The sequence below is a fragment of the Caretta caretta genome, chromosome 3 (genome assembly GCF_965140235.1).
Source record: "Caretta caretta isolate rCarCar2 chromosome 3, rCarCar1.hap1, whole genome shotgun sequence".
NCBI lineage: Eukaryota > Metazoa > Chordata > Testudines > Cheloniidae > Caretta > Caretta caretta.
In genome coordinates, this window is record NC_134208.1 from 161,237,384 (window position 1) to 161,256,154 (window position 18,771).

The following is an 18,771-nucleotide window of genomic DNA, read 5'->3' on the forward strand; positions in this document are numbered from 1 at the left end:
ATGGACATTTGTATTAGCACTGTTCTGTTTCAGGCACTCAAATGTTTCTGAACAGCTGTAACCTTTTACAAGAAAGGAGTTACTTGTTACAGTCCGGGTAACATTTTAGTGAAAATAAACTGAACATATGTCAAAGTCTTAAATCTGCATTTGTAATAATTTCTGAAATATCAAATAGTTTCACCTCTAGCCTAAAATTTACTACAGAAAAAATGGTTGGATTTTAAATACATTTTTATGTAAAATACTTTCCATGCTTCCTAAACACAAATAAAACAGATGAACAGTTACAGAAAAAAATGCTACCTTGAAATTGACTAACAGTATCTCCAAGGTACGACTATCGTCTTTATGAAATCGTCTTGAAGCAAAGTGTGATTTGTGAACTGCTCAAACAGCAGCAACACAACAGAAACAAACAAGCTGCTTGGAGCTGCCCTACAATACTGCAGAGACAAGCCTGAATGACAAGCATACGCAGATTGCCTTGAATTGGGCATGTTAGGGGCTGGAACTTTCAGTGTTTGCTCTCCTATAGACAGCTGAGTTTCTCTCCTACTTAACCCTTGGGGGCAAGATCTTAATGGTTACAGCTGGTATGGTGAGGGCTTGATCTCAAAACAAGGTCAGGAAGCCAGGATATGAAGGTGACATGTAATTTCTAGCTTTTTCCTGCTTCTACAGGAGTATTCCACCAAATGCTGCTGTTAGTTACAACTTTCTTTGATCTTTTTGATTTAGGTTAGTAGATTAAAGCCTGTTGGATGGTGTTATTTGATTCTTAGACTTATTTTAAGTTTTAGAGATTCAGCTTTCTAGCACATCAGTTTTATCACTTAAGTTTATATGATCAGTTATTAAATCTGTGTATAATTTCTATGTATTTTGCAGACCAAACTTTTTCTTACCTTTACATTCTAAGGAGAAGTATAAACGGGTGCAACTTGCTCCAAAAACAAGTTGTTTGTTTATTTATTTTTGACAGGAGAATAATTTTTGGAAAACGGGATACCAAAGATAGAACTGGTTATAATATGCTCCTTTCAAAATCACTGTGGTCCTTTCTTATCTCCTGAACCACAACTCTCAAAAAGCCCAACAAATCTGACAAACCATGAAGAACAAGTGTGTTGTTTACAGATCACACAGGAAACTACCGTACCTCACCTTTCCTAAACAAGTAAAATTTAAAATCTCCAACACCTTAAAAAGCAAAGAGTAAAATTCTTCCAGAAAAACTGTAGACGACTAATAATTGAAAAATGTCGTCTCTAAAGTGAAAGCAATTGTGGGTGGGGCAGACAGAGATTCTGGTGCGTGTAAGCCATATCAGTGCTTTGCCTTGTGTTGTTTTTAAATTTGTGAAACAGTGTTTTGTTACATGACTATTAAAAAAAAAAAAGGATGATCAACAAGCTAAGTTATCAAACTTGGCACTACTATAGTTTTCAGAACTCCATAGGTCTTATTCATAACTATTTTAGCAAAACAGCAGCCACAAGAGTTTTTGAAACCCCCACAATGTAGTCCTGGCTCCCCATTAGGCTTCAACATAGCCAGCTAACATGACTTCCCCATCATTAGACTCTCATCAGACCCGGTCTACACCTAAAACTTCGGTCAACCAAGCTACAATGCTCAGCACTGTGAAAAATTTCACACCCTGCGTCATGTTGACCTAACCCCAACTATCGAAGCAGCTAGGTTGATGTAAGAATTCTTTCGTCAAACTAGCTACCCCCTCTGAAAGGTGGGTCACCGACATCAATGGGAAAAAACCCTTTGCCATTGTAGCGTAGACATATCCTCATCGTGCCTGCTTCCATTCCATCTTTGATGCTTAGGAAAAGACTTCCCCATCCAACAGGCTGACCTGCCATCAGCTCTTAAAATTCCTTAACACATTTCTTCCACAAAGTCTTTCAACAACAAATAAATTGGCACATTCTAATGATAGGTTATCAGACCACTTTGAGATCAGAACTTCTGATCATCTTTGTTGCCTAGCGTACAGTGTCGGAATGATGATCTGTCCAATGCAGACAAATCTCTTTTGGAGCATGAGCTGTGTCTTCTGTAATTTGGACCATGCTTTGAATGCTGACAGTGCTCAATAAGTTGGTTTATTTTTACTGTTTTGTTTATTTCTTCAAACTTCTTGAAAGCACCTTTCCCAACAGCTCTAAGCACTTTTACCAATATTTAAAATATAAGAGAAGGCAACAAACTCCAAAATACTACTTGCTAACGTAAAATAGTAAAGACAAATTGATATCTTCCCTTATCTATTATGAATGAACGAACCATTGTCTCAGCACTACCAACTAAAGCACAATCGCACTGCCAATTTTTCATTTTAGGAACACAAAAAGAAAATTATTTTATTCAGTAGTGATTCTTTTCGGGGAAACCCCCCAAAACACTTAAAATATTGCCAGAGTACAAAGACTGCACATACAGATTGAAGCACTTGTTAGAAACGACAGCATACTTGATGACCATACAAAATTATCTTTTAAAAAGATTACAAAAAAACCACACATCCATTTCTGAAGTATGACATTTCAAAATGTACAACCTTAAAATGTTTAAGCCAAGGGGATCTGCGTACTACTAACTCTGACTTGGAAGGGTCTTTTTTCACTGAATCAATCTAGATTGGTTATGGGCCACTCCCAACACACAAATCTCTGCTTATGTCCTTCATAAGACTTCTGTTTATTGTCATTAAAGATCATATACCACTTTTATAAAGTCAAGGTGTTAGCCACAATGTTCTGGCTAACAACATAATGCCAACTGCATAAAACCAGCTCTTCAGCTATTTTACAGTTTCATCTGGATACAATATTATTCTACAGTTCCTGTCTTAAACTGTTGTAAATGTTGCTGTACGCTCCCATACAGACGCTGTATTTCACCTCCATGGTGGGTCAAGTGATTCCTTTCCATACATATTTGTTAACTATCTCCCGGAGCGAAGAGAGGCTTAATAGTTGTAAAGCACTTTGATATCTTAGAGGAAAAGCACTACAAAACTCCAGAGTATGACAATCTATTAAAATGCTCCAACACTACATGCACTGTTAAAAACAGTGTTACTATATCTTGGCTCATCTACAAATGATAGCCAAATTATTTCCTAAGATGATATTAAAATGAAAGTATAATACATATTTATGGATTATAATTAATAAGTTTTCTATATACATTAGTTATAAACACTATCATAAATTTGAATTAAAAGCTTTCCAAATCAGTAACTGCCTGAGTATTACTCAGCAGCATCAGTGGTTGCTCGAAGGTACAGGGCAAGGGGCTTAGCCAAGCCCCCTCCTGACAGAAACAGGACCTCACTTTTGCAGCACAGGAGGCCCAAGATCAGCAGCAGCTCCAGCCAGTACTGCCAACCCCAAGCATTTTTTAAAACATCATGGGATTATCTTAAAAATGAGCTTTTTTTCAAAACCTGGGGGTTTATTTATTTCCTTTCTGATACCTGAGCCTTTAGAATACACTCAAGTCATATTTTCAAGTTTTTCTTCTGTGAATGAGGGCTAGAAACTTACTTTAAAAAAAGTAAAGCAGAGATTTTCACAAAATCACATGCTTCCAGCACCTGGAGCTTTAAGAAGAGTACCAACTTTTGCAAAAATTGCAATAATAAAATTACGAGAGTTGGCAACGCTAAGAATCTGAGTTATTATTTGGAATTGGTGGACTGGCTGTTGGGAGGGATAAAGTATTGTAAGAGGCCCCTCTCTGCAGGGGTGAAAGTAAGCCGGTACGGTGTACCAGTAAAAAGTGGCCACCAGTACAGTACCAGTGGCCGTGGCAGTGCTTTAAAGACCCTGCTTAAAGTGCTGCCATGACAGAGCTTTAATGTCATTGCCCCTTTTGCCCCACTCCCCCCAGCCACTGACGGTGTTGGATCATATTAAAGAAGTTCTGTATTAAAATCACAAATGAGTTTGATTCCCCATAGTTTAAATTCCAGGGTATTACTAATTAAGAAGTCTCTTGGTTTTTGGTACTGTTTCTCTCCCTCTATGTGTGAAACTTGCAAGCTGCTAATTGTGTTAGTACATTCTAAGACAGAGTCTGTTCTCAAAGCAATTCACAGAGAGAGAGACTCAAAGCAATACTCTAACAACAGAAACAACACCCAGAGACTCCCCACCCTTTTGTTGTATTAACAATTGTGATTAAAATAGAGATAGAGGATGTATGTGGATGGATGCTTGGTGTGGATAATAACTGAATGATCAGGGAGGTGCCAGCCTAAGAATCCATTGTCCATTGGCTGAAGAAGGCGTCAAGTGGAAATAACCAGAGGACCCCCCGGAGGGCAGACTGGAATCCACCCAACAGCCTCAAGAATGGGAGAACCAAAGAACAAGATAACATCTTGGAGCCGTCAGGAATGTGCTATCTGCTGATTGATTCAGCAACAGCATGATGAAGCAATTCCCATAGACTGGCATAGGAAGAAATTCCTATAAAAATAGACTCTAAAAAGTGAGAACTTTGGGGGGGGTCTGATTCTGCAAACCAACTTCCAGGAGCATCAGATGAGCATCTGACAAGGCCCTGCTCCCTCCTCATGTCCAGGCCACCTGGCCAGTGGCTTCGCATGAGCAACTCTAAGGCTGGTAACTATGATAACAACCTTGCAGAACCTGTGTGTGTGTGTGTGTGTGTGTGTGTTTGTATGAATGAATGTGTGAATAAATATGAGATTGAATGGAATGTTATAACTAGAACTAACTGCTTACTATGATTCTTTCTGTATTCACAATAAATGTGGTATTTTGCCTTTTTCCCTTTAATAAGATCCTGCTGGTTTTTATTTTATTGGTACAACAACGGGGAGGGGGGCCAAAAGGAGCAGCTGCACCGGGGCCGGCGATTTAAAAGGGAACGGGGCTCCGTCCACCTCTGCTGCTACAGCAGCAGTGGCCGGATCCCCAGGCTCTTTAAATCGCCGCTGGAGCCCCGGGCGGTGCGGGCCAGGCAGCGTGGAAGGACTGGCTGGGGGACACTGATGGCCCAGCCCCACCCCTGCCAGGGGATGGAGCTGGCTCCCATACCGGTAAGTCTTTGGCTTTACTTTCACCCCTGCCTCTCTGGCATCTTCACACCTTTGGACTGCTGGAAAAATCAGACTATATGCTTTACAAGTGATTGGTTATTCTGTCCTCTTAAGCTTTCAGGGACCAATCCCCTGAACTGCGCAGAGAGAATGTCCTAGCAGACTAATGCCTAAGTGGATCAGGCATCGTGGGATTGAGAATTGTGGGGATCTCCCTTCTCCTCAGGAAATAATAAAATGCTAGGTCTGTCATAAATATAAAGGGAAGGGTAACCACCTTTCTGAATACAGTGTTATAAAATCCCTCCTGGCCAGTAAAGGGTGAAGAAGCTAAGGTAACTTCGCTGGCACCTAACCCAAAATGACCAATGAGGGGCCAAGATACTTTCAAATCTGGGGGGGGGGGGGGGGGGAGGAGGAACAAAGGGTTCTGTCTGTCTGAGTGATGCTTTTGCTGGGAACAGATCAAAAATGCAGCCTTACAACTCCTGTTAAGTTAGTAAGTAATCTAGCTAGAAAATGCTTTAGATTTTATTTTGGTTAATTGCTGGTAAAATAAGCTGTGCTGGAGGGAATGTATATTTCTGTTTTTGTGTCTTTTTGTAACTTAAGGTTTTGCCTAGAGGGATTCTCTATGTTTTGAATCGGATTACCCTGTAAGGTATTTTCCATCCTGATTTTACGGAGGTGATTCTTTTACCTTTTCTTTAATTAAAATTCTTCTTTTAAGAACCTGATTGATTTTTCATTGTTCTTAAGATCCAAGGGTTTGGGTCTGTGTTCACCCGTACCAACTGGTGAGGATATTATTATCAAGCCTTCCCCCAGGAAAGGGGGTGTAGGACTTGGGGGGATATTTTGGGGGAAGACGTCTCCAAGTGGTCTCTGTCCCTGTTCTTTGTTTAAAACGTTTGGTGGTGGCAGCATACTGTACAAGGACAAGGCAAAGTTTGTACCTTGAGGAAGTTTTTAACCTAAGCTGGTAAGAATAAGCTTAGGGGGTCTTTCATGCAGGTCCCCACATCTGTACCCTAGAGTTCAGAGTGGGGAAGGAACCTTGACAAGGTCCAAGGAAAGTTGTGAATAGCCTAAATGGATGGGTGGCAGGGAATATGTACAATAGGCAGAAAGCCTAATGCCTCTTTTTCTGGTATACTGGAAGATGGGGTAAAAGTGTTAATGGAAATAGGGACTCACAGTTTGACAGTGAACTTTTTAAGTGAAAAATTAAAAACTGAAAATATTGTAAATTATCAAGTTCAACACATCATTAGCCTATATCGGAGTCAGCAACCTTTCAGAAGTGGTGTGCCAAATCTTCGTTTATTCACTCTAATTTAAGGTTTCGCGTGCCAGTAATACATTTTAACGTTTTTAGAAGGTCTCTTTCTATAAGTCTATAATATATAACTAAACCACTGTTGTATGTAAAGTAAATAAGGTTTTTAAAATGTTTAAGAAGCTTAATTTAAAATTAAATTAAAATGCAGAGCCCCCCGGACCGGTGGCCAGGACCCAGGCAGTGTGAGTGCCACTGAAAATAAGCTCGCGTGCAGCCTTTGGCACGCGTGCCATAGGTTGCCTACCCCTGCCACGCTACGTAATTTTGGTAACCTCATCTTTCTCTCCTATTTGTTACTCACTCTGGTCGCATCTTCTACTAGTTTGACTGAAAAAAACCTATAGGACAGAGATCATGTGTACCTGTGTTTGTAAAATGCCTACCACAATGAGGTCCCCATCTGACCAAAGCCTTACTAAGAGACTCGAGTAATAAAATTACTAATCCACTATAACAACCTATTAAGTAATGTTTTTTGGTCACATTAAACTGAAAAATCTCCTAGAAGTTACAAAGAATCTACAAAATGTAACTTATTAGTCTTAATTTGGCAGTGTTTCAACACATGTAAGATAAACATACTGCAGCTGAATAGCTCCATTGCTAAGTATCTCATTATGATCTGTCAAGTGCTAGTGTGCTCAGGGCTGTACAAAACACAAATAAAGACAGTCCCAAAATAACTTCATATTTTCTTATAAAGTAAGTGAGGTTAAAAGAATTAGAATGAAAACAATTCAGTTACAGAATTATTTGTTAGTCTAGTTGCTTTGTAGAGCAATGAAATCTCCAACAAAATATGAGACATACACCAACCAACTGTAAAACTGCGGATTAAAATGTATACCTGTTAAGTATGGTGGAGTGGTCTTAAACTGAGATAAAGAAAATAATGAGATATTCATGGAAACTGCAGTTCATGTACTCCAAAAATTATGCACTGAAGTATGGTTCCAGAAACTATTCCAAATATTTAATTAGCCCCCCTATCATTCTGTGATGTTCTTGAAAGGCAAAGAATAAGGTTATAATCAGGTTTCAAATCCTGAGAAATTTAGGAGCAAGAGAGCTGGAAATGTGAATTTGAGTCTTAAAAAAACAAAAAACAAAAAAACTCTAACTGTGGAAAACATTGCACCATAAGGAAGCTTAAAATTGTAATATTTGCTATAAAATGGTTGTTTTTATTTCTTCAGTGTGGACTCTATTTGATAGCACTTTAATACTTCTAATGTAGCATTAACTTGTAACAGAAATTTGATCTAAAAATCTTCAATACAAATTTTTCCAACAAATATTTTAAAATTATTTTCAATTACTTCCCTAAGAGAACTCATCTGTGTATAACACATACAAAAGCACAAATGTAGTAGTTACAGGAAGGAGGTGGTTGATAAACAGATGCTGTCTGAGGTCCCTTTGCTTCACTAACATCTTGAAAAACCCTCAGAAGTCTGGAGAGAAAGCTATCATGATTTTTACTGATTTATGGTGAGATTTTCAAAGCTCTTTGCATTTGCCTAACTGTGCTCCCATTGGCTTGAATGAAAACAGAGTAAGGTCAAAAGCTGGGCTCTTTTGAAAGTCCCAACCACTGGGCCACCTGAATAACTGCTATAATTTATTGATCTCTCTTAGTCACTTACCAAACAACCTATATTTCACCGTCTCCATATTACTTCCACATCTACCACCTACACCACACAAACTTCCTCTCTCCACCTTCAACATCAAACTCAGAGCAAGTACAGTAGTTAGAAATGGATGTCTAAGCTTTCAGACCATTGAAGTAGATAGTTAGTATGAATGGTATACACTTTTAGTTGATAGCTATACTTAAACGTGCTACATTTGAAATGGTTACCACTCTTTCACTGGTAACCCAGGGGTAGGCCAGAAGGTATTGAAGAAGTTCAGGGAGATAGCAACAGGGTCTGGGAGCTGGAGCAGATCATGGTTGTTAGACATAGGGTCCCTGGGCTGGAACCTGGAGTGCAGGGGGAGCCTGGGTTCCCTTACCGGCCACTGGGGAAGGGCACAATCTGGGCAATAGAAAGACTTCCTGAGACAGATAGTCTAGAGGGACTTTGACACCTCAGAATGGGAAAACTATAATGACCTAGTGAAACCACAAAGGGGGACCACCCTGAGTTACGAAGAGGGATCGAGTCCAAAGAGAGAGGAGAGACATGGCACGAGCAACCAAAGGAAGGGGCATCAGACTGGTCGAAAGCTAATCCCCACAAGGAGGCATCACAGCAGTGAGCAGTAAACCCCATGACAGGGTCACTTCCAGGATACTGGTCACAGGCTGGGGCACTGACCAGACCATGTGACTAACACCTTTCAAACATGGCAGCAGCTCCTCCCTCCACCTTCTCTGGCTCCCTCCTCGCCCTTCTCTATGCCTAGTACGCCTATGGGAGAAGCATCACAGATACCCTTTGTCATGGCAGTGTCTTCTGAAGGAAGAAAGATACCTACAAAAAGGGGGCTGAAGGACTTTGCTGATACTGGACGCTAAGCCCTGGTCTACACTAGGACTTTAGATCGAATTTAGCAGCGTTAAATCGATTTAAACCTGCACCCGTCCACACAATGAAGCCCTTTATTTCGACTTAAAGGGCTCTTAAAATCGATTTCCTTACTCCACCCCTGACAAGTGGATTAGCGCTTAAATCGACGTTGCCGGCTCGAATTTGGGGTACTGTGGACACAATTCGATGGTATTGGCCTCCGGGAGCTATCCCAGAGTGCTCCATTCTGACCGCTCTGGACAGCGCTCTCAACTCAGATGCACTGGCCAGGTAGACAGGAAAAGAACCGCGAACTTTTGAATCTCATTTCCTGTTTGGCCAGCGTGGCAAGCTGCAGGTGACCATGCAGAGCTCATCAGCAGAGGTGACCATGATGGAGTCCCAGAATCGCAAAAGAGCTCCAGCATGGACTGAACGGGAGGTACGGGATCTGATCGCTGTTTGGGGAGAGGAATCCGTGCTATCAGAACTCCGTTCCAGTTTTCGAAATGCCAAAACCTTTCTGAAAATCTCCCAGGGCATGAAGGACAGAGGCCATAACAGGGACCCGAAGCAGTGCCGCGTGAAACTGAAGGAGCTGAGGCAAGCCTACCAGAAAACCAGAGAGGCGAACGGCCGCTCTGGGTCAGAGCCCCAAACATGCCGCTTCTATGATGAGCTGCATGCCATTTTAGGGGGTTCAGCCACCACTACCCCAGCCGTGTTGTTTGACTCCTTCAATGGAGATGGAGGCAATACAGAAGTAGGTTTTGGGGACGAAGAAGATGATGAGGAGGAGGTTGTAGATAGCTCACAGCAAGCAAGCGGAGAAACCGGTTTTCCCGACAGCCAGGAACTGTTTCTCACCCTAGACCTGGAGCCAGTACCCCCCGAACCCACCCAAGGCTGCCTCCTGGACTCAGCAGGCGGAGAAGGGACCTCTGGTGAGTGTACCTTTTAAAATGCTATACATGGTTTAAAAGCAAGCATGTGAAAGGATTACTTTGCCCTGGCATTTGCGGTTCTGCCTTTGCAAAAGGTTTCTGGGGAGGGCAGCCTTATTTCGTCCTTCATGGTAGGACACTTTACCACTCCAGGCCAGCAACACGTACTGGGGAATCACTGTAGAACAAAGCATTGCAGTGTATGTTTGCTGGCATTCAACCAAAATCCGTTCACGCGGTGGGAGGAGGCAAAATGCGACCTTGTAACGAAAGCACATGTGCTATGTATGTAATGTTAACTTTCAAGGTTTACCCTGAAAGAGTGTAGCCACTGTTTTATAAAATGTGTCTTTTTAAATACCGCTGTCCCTTTTTTTTTCTCCACCAGCTGCATGTGTTTCAATGATCACAGGATCTTCTCCTTCCCAGAGGCTAGTGAAGCTTAGAAAGAAAAAAAAACGCACTCGCGATGAAATGTTCTCCGAGCTCATGCTGTCCTCCCACACTGACAGAGCACAGACGAATGCGTGGAGGCAAATAATGTCAGAGTGCAGGAAAGCACAAAATGACCGGGAGGAGAGGTGGAGGGCTGAAGAGAGTAAGTGGCGGGCTGAAGAGAGTAAGTGGCGGGCTGAAGACAGGGCTGAAGCTCAAAGGTGGCGGCAGCGTGATGAGAGGAGGCAGGATTCAATGCTGAGGCTGCTGCAGGACCAAACCAGTATGCTCCAGTGTATGGTTGAGCTGCAGCAAAGGCAGCTGGAGCACAGACTGCCACTGCAGCCCCTCTGTAACCAACCGCCCTCCTCCCCAAGTTCCATAGCCTCCACACCCAGACGCCCAAGAACACGGTGGGGAGGCCTCCGGCCAACCAGCCACTCCCCCACAGAGGATTGCCCAAAAAAAAGAAGGCTGTCATTCAATAAATTTTAAAGTTGTAAACTTTTAAAGTGCTGTGCTTAAAGTGCTGTGTGGCATTTTCCTTCCCTCCTCCACCACCCCTCCTGGGATACTTTGGTAGTCATCCCCCTATTTGTGTGATGAATGAATAACGAATGCATGACTGTGAAGCAGCAATGACTTTATTGGCTCTGCAAGCAATGATTAAAGGGAGGAGGGGAGGGTGGTTAGCTTACAGGGAAGTAGAGTGAACCAAGGGGCGGGGGGGTTCATCAAGGAGAAACAAACAGAACTTTTACACCGTAGCCTGGCCAGTCATGAAACTGTTTTTCAAAGCTTCTCTGATGCGTACCGCGCCCTCCTGTGCTCTTCTAACCGCCCTGGTGTCTGGCTGCGCGTAACCAGCAGCCAGGCGATTTGCCTCAACCTCCCACCCCGCCATAAACGTCTCCCCCTTACTCTCACAGATATTGTGGAGCACACAGCAAGCAGTAATAACAGTGGGAATATTGGTTTCGCTGAGGTCTAAGCGAGTCAATAAACTGCGCCAGCGCGCCTTTAAACGTCCAAATGCACATTCTACCACCATTCTGCACTTGCTCAGCCTGTAGTTGAACAGCTCCTGACCACTGTCCAGGCTGCCTGTGTACGGCTTCATGAGCCATGGCATTAAGGGGTAGGCTGGGTCCCCAAGGATACATATAGGCATTTCAACATCCCCAACAGTTATTTTCTGGTCTGGGAATAAAGTCCCTTCCTGCAGCTTTTGAAACAGACCAGAGTTCCTGAAGATGCGAGCATCATGCACCTTTCCCGGCCATCCCACGTTGATGTTGGTGAAACGTCCCTTGTGATCCACCAGAGCTTGCAGCACTATTGAAAAGTACCCCTTGCGGTTTATGTACTCGGCGGCTTGGTGCTCCGGTGCCAAGATAGGGATATGGGTTCCATCTATAGCCCCACCACAGTTAGGGAATCCCATTGCAGCAAAGCCATCCACTATGACCTGCACATTTCCCAGGGTCACTACCCTTGATATCAGCAGATCTTTGATTGCGTGGGCTACTTGCATCACAGCAGCCCCCACAGTAGATTTGCCCACTCCAAATTGATTCCCAACTGACCGGTAGCTGTCTGGCGTTGCAAGCTTCCACAGGGCTATCGCCACTCGCTTCTCAACTGTGAGGGCTGCTCTCATCTTGGTATTCATGCGCTTCAGGACAGGGGAAAGCAAGTCACAAAGTTCCATGAAAGTGCCCTTACGCATGCGAAAGTTTCGTAGCCACTGGGAATCGTCCCAGACCTGCAACACTATGCGGTCCCACCAGTCTGTGCTTGTTTCCCGAGCCCAGAATCGGCGTTCCACAGCATGAACCTGCCCCATTAGCACCATGATGCATGCATTGTCAGGGCCCATGCTTTCAGAGAAATCTGTGTCCATGTCCTGATCACTCACGGGACCGCGCTGACGTCGCCTCCTCGCCCGGTATCGCGTTGCCATGTTCTGGTGCTGCATATACTGCTGAATAATGCGTGTGGTGGTTAATGTGCTCCTAATTGCCAAAGTGAGCTGAGCGGGCTCCATGCTTGCCGTGGTATGGCGTCCGCACAGAAAAAAGGCGCGGAACGATTGTCTGCCGTTGCTCTGACGGAGGGAGGGGCGACTGACGACACGGCTTACAGGGTTGGCTTCAGGGAGCTAAAATCAACAAAGGGGGTGCCTGTACATCAAGGAGTATTTCAGGCAGGACTGCACGGAGGGTTCCAATAAGAAATGGTGCACCTAAGTTATCGTTGTTATTGGAACAAGGAGGTTAGCCTGGCCTCTGATTGATACATGGCTAGATTTACCTCGCTGCACCTTCTCTGTGAGTGACTGCAGTGTGACCTAGAGGAATGAGTCCCCTAGACAGGGGAGGAGGCAAATGAGTACAAAACAAATCTGGTCTATTTCTTGTTTTGACCCACTCCATCTATCTTTTACATCTTTGGCTGGCAGCAGACGGTGCAGAAGGACTGCATGCCATCCACATCTCATGGCTGCTTGGCAGAAGATGGTACAGTACGCCTGCTAGCCATCCCCATCTCTTGCCTGCCTGGCAGAAGATGGTGCAATACGACTGCTAGCAATCCTCATCTCTTGCCTGCCTGGCAGAAGATGGTACAGTACGACTGCTAGCAGTCCGTATCGCCTGCCTGCTCACCATAAGACGGTTCAATAGGACTGACTGCAGGACTAAAGAGAATGACCTGGTCAAGTCACTCCAAATTTAGTCCCTGCGCCCATGTCTGCCCAGGCGCTCCCAGCCGACGCGGCCAGGAGCACCTCGGACACGATGAGGACGACTACCAATCGTATTGCACCGTCTGCTGCCAGAAGGCAAGGGGTTGCTGCTACTGTGCAGCAAAGCCGTACCGCGTCTGCCAGCACCCAGGAGACATAGGGTGACGGTTACCTGAGCGGGCTCCATGCTTGCTGTGGTATGGCGTCTGCACAGGTAACTCAGGAAAAAAGGCGCGAAATGATTGTCTGCCCTTGCTTTCACGGGGGGAGGGAGGGAACGGGAGGCTGACGATATGTACCCAGAACCACCCGCGACAATGTTTTAGCCCCATCAGGCATTGGGATCTCAACCCAGAATTCCAATGGGCAGCGGAGACTGCGGGAACTGTGGGATAGCTACCCACAGTGCAACGCTCCGGAAGTCGACGCTTGCCTCGGTACTGTGGAAGCGCTCCGCCGAGTTAATGCACTTAATGCACTTAGAGCATTTACTGTGGGGACACACACACTCAAATTTATAAAACCGATTTCTAAAAAACCGACTTCTATAAATTCGACCTTATTCCGTAGTGTAGACATACCCTAAGAGGAGAGATAAGGGTCTTTGTGGGAGCTCTGCACACTTCTATAGCTCTTCAGGTTTACTCTGCAACCAGAGAGGAGTTCAGGTGCTTTGGGAATGCTGTGGAAAGGAGGCAAGGTGGCTGAGGTAAAAACATTTTAATTGGACCAACTTCTGTTGGTGAGAGAGACAAGCTTTTGAGCTTACACAGAACTCTTCTTCGGGGGAGGGGGAACTAATGGGCTTTAGAGGACACTGTAGGAATGCTGTCAGGGTGTTACAAGACGCTGAAGGACTGGGGAGAAATAAGAGTGGTGGATTAGAGGGGAGAGATTTATAGAGAGCAGAGGAAAAAAATTAATCAAAGATTAAAATGGCCAAGATAGACTGTTGTTCCATATGAGACAGACAATACTGTGCAAGTATTTTAAATATCTTTACTTTTTTTTTTAATAATTTCTATCACTCTACGAGAGTTTACTCTTGATATTTTTCTTGTGTAGAATATGCTTATTGCAACTTCAGTGCCAATATAAAATACAGAGTAAGCAATGAAGCTAATCTTATTCACAAAAAAAGGGAAGGGGGACAAAAGAAAAAGCAAAATTTGGCTGTGAGCAGCGTTCCCTCTAATTTTCCCCACGCATGTACAAAATAAATTTTGTTATGTGCACCAGTATGGAAGTGATGTGTGACATCACCTCCATATTGGTGCACATAAGAAAAGTCATGTGGCGGGGGTGGGGCTGAGAGGCTCAGAGTGTGGGAGGGAGCTCAGGGCTGGGGCAGAGGGTTGGGGTACAGGGGGGTGAGGGCTCTGGCTGGGGGTGCAGGCTTTGGGGTGGGGCCGGGGATGAGGGGCTCAGAGCTGGAGCTGGGAGTGAGGGCTCCAGCTGGGGGTGCATGTTCCAGGGTGGGACCAGAAATGACGAGTTCAGGGTGTGGGAGGGGGCTCCAGCCTGGGGCAGAGGTTTGGGGTTCGGGGGGGTGAGAACTCCTGCTGGGGGGCTCTGGGGTGGGGCCAGCGATGAGGGATTTGGGGTGCAGACTGTCCCGAGTCTATGGCGGGGAGAGAGGACTCCCCCCACCAGCTCTCTCCCCCTGCAGCAGCACCTGGGCAGGCGGGGAGGGGGGAAGGGCACCTCTCATCTCATGGCAGCTCCAGGCTGGGCTGGGTTTGGGGCCGGGGGAGGGCACCTCTCCCGCAGCAGGTCCATGCTGGGGGAGGGGCACCTCTTCCCCAGCGGGTCTGGAGCAGCTGCGCAGCTTAGAGAGAATTTAGGCTGTGAATCCAATCAAGATCCATGCATATTAGTTATCTGTTAAATGGAAAAGGTGCCAGATTCAAAAAGCAAAGGCATTCCATTTCTGTTGGGTAGGGAATGATGGATTGTTCATTTTTACAGACATGTTATATGCCACAAAGTACTCTTTGCTGCTTATCCAATTCCTTTGGGTCAAGAACAGAGTAAAAACCGAGGCTCTGATAAAAATAAAACAGGAGAGGGTAATAGTACTAGGGATGTTAGGTATGACAAGAAGCAGGTCAACAATCTTTTTATGAATCCTTTCATTTCAATTGTTCATGGTACAAAATAGGTAGATTAAGCAGATCCAAGCCCTTTATTTCAAAAGGGGCATTGCAGTCACAAACCTAGTTTCAAAGGAGCCACAAAGGCAGCTGATAAGTACACTCTACTCCTCTACAATCACCTGAGATGAAATCCTAGCCCCACTTAAATTAATGGGTGGGTTTTGCCATGAACTTCAATGGAGCCAGGATTTCACTCCTGGTTTTAGGCAGAAAAGTCCAAGGTTTTGGTGGTTTCAGGCTCCATTTAGGCTTTATCCATTGCATATACTATGTACTAGACTGAAACGTTTAGCACAGCATGGGGTTAAACTGTATAAATAAACAAACAACATATTAAAACATCAAGTGGAGTGGTTTGGTGCTTTATCCAGGGTGTGGTTAGATGAGGCCACAATACACGGGTGGGACTGAAAGAAAAGGCTGGAGTGGTGGGAATGGTAAATCCCTTAGCCACCAATCCTGCAAACACGTATACACATTTAATTTTACTCAGGTGAATAGTTACACACATTTCCAGGATGCAGGCCTTAGAAGTTAAACTGTAGATAAAGTTTTGACTTGCTACAACTGCTTAATAGTTACTGTGTTTTATGTGCATTTAATTTTCCTCATCTCAGGATGAGGGCAAGGATCCCTTTAGTCCATGTCCCACTAAGGATGATGTGCTTACCCAACCATCTCTCATCATTTAAGCTACCACTTATGTGGCAGCTGTACAGAAGGACTATTCAAAGCCTGATGGAAGACTGTATCATCCCATGGCACAGGGGTAAGAATAATTACAAGTAAAGCATATACCTTTGTACTATCTATACTTTTAGAAGCTGGGGGGCGGAGTTTTTACAATTTGTATTTAATTAAATTGTTTCCTTGTCTATTGGAGGAAACACTGAAGGAGCAGGAGCCACTTATTTTTTTCTTTTGTTTTAATAAATAAAAATAAAAACACAACCTGAGTAACTCAAGTTGCCTTATTCTAAGGGATTGGAGTGGGAGAAGGAAAACAAAACTACAAAGGTACTGAAGAATGTACATATGTACTTCTGTGTAAATAAATGTGTGTTTTTGTCATATTTGTGGATTAGGGGAAAGAGTTAAGAGGTATGGTGGGAGAGAAGGGAATGGATGGAAAGGATCCAAGATATTTAAAATGGTTGCTGCTTTATACTGGCATTCATCTAAATATCCTTTCTTTTCAGCAATGTTTATACAAATACAGGTCTAACAAGACTGCCAGATACATATGCAAATCTCTTCCAACATAGGGAATCATCATATCCATAGGAATTAAGTACTGGGCCTTTCAGCTTCAGGCTGCCAGTTTGAAATCTCCCCAGTTTAGTGAGGGCCAAAGATTACTGCCATCTGATAGATAGTCAGTAGATGTGATGTAAATTGGTTGTCCCAATCCAGTTCCCACTCAATGGGCCTTTATCACAAAATTTTCCTCAACAAGCACCCTAAAGAAATTGAGCTTGGAGAACAAATGGAGTGTAGAGATTGGCCTACACTTACGCCCCAAGAAGTGGTCTTTCCAGCTCCAGGTGGAAATGGATTGGGGAGAGGGGAGTAAGAAAGGAAAACGTTAGGGGTCAATACTGCCCATTCTGTAACTTGGTCGATGGATAAACAGATGCTTTCAGGCTCTTAATCTAGAACATTTTGGAAGCAGGAAATCCACCAAACACTAAGTTCTAAGACTCTATTAAACAGAACTAGACACCTTTGACTGTTTGTTTGTTTAAACACAGTGAAAAGGGCATATTTGAAGTTGCATCATCTTAAGTGATACTGAAGGCAAAGTAGAGCAGACTGAAGGTGTCTAGTTCAGAGAGTGCTGTAACAAAATAAGAGTTGAACTTCTTAGGGCAAGACAGTGTTACTCATCTATGCAGTCCCCAGTACTATGCATTCCCAATGCTGACTGGAGTAGACACTCAAATCACTATGGTTCTGCAACTAAATACAGCAGGATAGAAATAATGGTTACTTATTTATTAAATATTTTCAGCCATTCCAAGTATGACAATCATGTTTTTCTAGTTTTTACATAAAATGGCAACAAGCCACTCTCTCCAGCAGTGATTCTCGGACTTGGGTATTTGAGAAGAACTTGGCTGTACCATACATCCCAACTGTGCCTATAGCTGCATCTTACCACATAGGTATTGTATTCTAGTAGTTAATTTGTTACACACTACCTACTTGTAGATGAGTAGGAAAACTACAGTATCAGTTAAGTGATTCTTCAATGTAGATCTAATAGAGATAAATGTTTTACTGACAATGTCCTTGCATTAATATTGACATTAACTGGAAGTAGCCCTACACTGCTCCACAAAAACCACAGAGTCCTAGCTCCCACAGAATTATGCACAACAAACTAACACCTTCCCCCTCACCCCCATACATGGGCTTGGGAGCCAACAGTTATACTTTTAAAATAAAAAAAATCCAAGTAATTTATTAAGCAGAAAGTATCACAAGCAGCAAATTCAGATTTAATATATTCTTGTGCAAATAACGTGGACTATGCAAAAATGCCTTCATAAGTAAGGCAAAGCATATAAGTTAAGACACAAGTTGTTAATATCTTATGTAATTTTCAAGTGATGACATGAGCGCATCTTGTTCCAAGCAAAGCCTATTTGAAGAGGAAAATTGATTGGTTTCATTAGGTACCTGCTAGTAATGGTACCTAATTTTTCAAAGCAAAGTTTAATAGTTCTGTTATTAACCAAAATGCACTGCATGATTCTGTAAACAGAGAACAAGTTACATTGAAGTGCAGCTGTAAAAACATATTTACACATACACTAACATACTTTTATGCACATTCCTTTACCACAGGTGTATGTTTTCCACTATGAGCTATAACTAATATGAATCTTACTTAAAGCTGCACGCACAGAATATCAAACTAGGCCGTTCCACAAATTACCATGGAGGGAAAGCTATAAAGGAGTGCTTTATCTGTATACACAAAAAACAAATGATGCAAATAGCGATATGTAGTAAGCCATCCTTTGTACAACATTAATATTCTAACCACTTAATAGCACTATCGTGATGCTATAGTAAAACTCTTTGCACTTTGGATTCTACAGAAAATATCACATATTTATGACTAGTGCAATTAATCATGCAGACAACATGAAAGTGTGCTTTCTCCTAGCATTTGGAAAAATTTAGGCAACAACAGCAGTCAAAGAAAAAAAAAAAAAAGTAACTGCCACTATACCAAGTTAATGTAACCACAGGAATTTTTTTGTCCAAATTCATGTTCCAATTTCAGATAATAAAAATGCCTACGTTGTTTGTTTGTATTAATTCAGGTATCAAGTGTACTGATTTTTTAAAAGTACAGAACATTTGTTGTCTTTAAGAATCAAAAGCACTAAACTTAAAATCAGAATTTACTATGACCACAAAAATATTAATAATACATATAATACATACCCTGTGGAGTTCAGAATTATTCTTGTTTGTTATTCTCCTTCATGGATGAAGGAAGAAAGTTGGAAGTGTTCAATTAAGAGC

General features: G+C 43.1%; 1 protein-coding gene across 12 annotated transcripts in view; it reads right to left on the reverse strand.

Moving 5' to 3' along the window:
• The window catches only part of DISP1 (dispatched RND transporter family member 1), a 174,402-nt gene that overhangs the window by 63,868 nt on the left and 91,763 nt on the right, over nt 1-18,771 (reverse strand). Inside the window, exon 1 of one of the 12 annotated variants that reach the window (XM_048843278.2) lies at nt 307-440. The exons of the other annotated variants lie outside the window; for them this stretch is intronic. The gene's annotated coding sequence lies outside the window, so the exon portion shown is untranslated. Of the gene's footprint in view, nt 1-306; nt 441-18,771 lie in introns of those variants that run through there. 12 annotated transcript variants of the gene reach the window in all.